We start from the raw sequence: 2,081 nt of genomic DNA, 5'->3' as shown, positions 1-2,081 counted from the left end.
TGGAATTAGTGCAATTTGCATTGATCTGCCATCCAGTGCATGTGCACAAGGCATCCACATCCACTCCTGGTGTAACTACTCCACTGACACCAACGGGCTACTAGGAGCTTGGCGATGCCTTTGGCCCTCAGAATCCAAGAGAAAGGTCAACAATAGGTCTGAGACCCAGTCAAAGAACCCTCCTGTATCCCTGGGGGAACCTCGCTCCAGCCACTGAGAGGACAGTAATACAAAGGGTACATCTACACTACAGCGGGGAGTCGATTTAAGATACGCAAATTCAGCTACGTGAATAGCGTAGCTGAATTCGACGTATTGCAGCCGACTTACCCCGTTGTGAGGACGGCGGCAAAATCGACTTCTGCCGCTTTTTGTCGGCGGCGCTTACTACCACCTCCGCTGGTGGAGTTAGAGCACTGATTCGGGGATCGATTGTTGGGACGCGATAAATCGATCCCCAAGAGGTCGATTTCTACCCGCCGATTCAGGCGGGTAGTATAGACCAGACCAAAGACTATACGGTAACAGCTTTGTTATCTGGCATATTGAAGGAATGGAGGCTGCCGGTAAGTAAAACATTCCGGTTAACTAAGAGGGAGGGAGTTTGGGTGCAGGAGAGGGCTCAGGGCTGGGGGTTGGGGTGCAGAACGGGGTGCAGGACATGGGCTCTGGGAGGGTATTTTTGGGTGTGGAAGGGGGCTCAGGGCTGGGGGTTGGGGCATGGGAAGGGGTGCAGGGAGCCGGATCGGGGCAGCACTCACCTCGGGTGGGTCTCTGCAAGGGGCAACATGTCCCTGCTGCTCCTAGGTGGAGGCGTGGCCAGGCGGCTCTGCACGCTGCCTCCACCCACAGGCACCGCCCCCGCTGCTCCCATTGGCCACACTTTCCGGCCAATGAGAGCTGCAGAGCCAGTGCTCAGGGCGGGGCAAGGCAGGGGCAGCATGCAGAGCTGCCTGCTGCACCATCACCTAGGAGCATCAGGGACATATTGCTGCTTCCGGGTAGCCATGCAGAGCCAGGTAGGGAGTCTGCTGGCCCCGCACCAACCGGACTATAAACCGGACTTTCAGTGAAGATCAGAAATCCCAGTTTATAGCGATTTCCGGTTGGAAAAGTGCTGGAGAACACAGCTTTTACTGTACATTGTACTGGGCAAAATCCTCGTTCCATTGACACCAAAAGCTCTCACTGAACTCAGGGGAGGCAGGCTTTGGCCCTTTGTCTCTGCAGCGAAGCGTTCCACTCATCACCTGGTTCTAGCAAAAGATTCCAGTTACAGCCGAAGTGGCTATTAAACCTGGTTCAGTTCCCTTCGGAATGCCTCAAACCGGGCCTTCGGCAGGGCTTTGTAGGTATCTGTGCCCAGGTGACGGCATTGCCACAGTTCGTTATTGTGACACGTACTGTCCCCAGAATGGGTCGTATGTGAGCCACAGGGCACCCAGTCACACACTGGCTATTGATCCTTTTACTTGTAGTGTTTGTCTAAGAAAGGGAATGAAGTCGCTGTCTGAAAAACAATACAGGAGGGAGTAGAAGGTGGAAATGGTATGACTGGGTGATAATAATGACGTCTTCCAAACCAGTTTCCCCACTGATTGTATGACGGACTGTCTCTGTTTTATAATATACATATATATATATATATAGTGTGTGTGGGTGTTGAAATTAGTGACAGCTATTGCGTACTGTTGGTGTCACTAGGCATAACCCTAGGTAACTCGGGAGGGTGGAAGACCACAAGTGTCGATGAAGCCTTCCTGCACTAGGCCTAAATGTTTAACTCTAATCGACCTCAAAAGCTAGGGGCAGAAATTGGAGTGTGTAACAGCCAGTTATCAATTGCAACCCCCCACTCATACCGGTACCAAGCGGTAATAATGAGGCCTGTATGTTTCTGGCTGAAGGGGAGATAATGAATCAAAGGGAAACAGGACCAGATAATGGTTTAGAGAAGTGGTACTAATGAGCTAGACTTATAGCCGCCAAAATGATTTAACTGCTTAAATGTATAAACATGGCTTTTGTAGAAGAAGGGAGGGGGAATGGAAGGGAGGGGGAATGGAAGGCAGGGGGGAAGA

This window comes from Chrysemys picta, chromosome 3 (genome assembly GCF_011386835.1).
Source record: "Chrysemys picta bellii isolate R12L10 chromosome 3, ASM1138683v2, whole genome shotgun sequence".
Lineage (NCBI taxonomy): Eukaryota > Metazoa > Chordata > Testudines > Emydidae > Chrysemys > Chrysemys picta.
The sequence above is the reverse complement of the archived record's forward strand: the minus strand, read 5'-3'. Positions refer to the sequence as shown.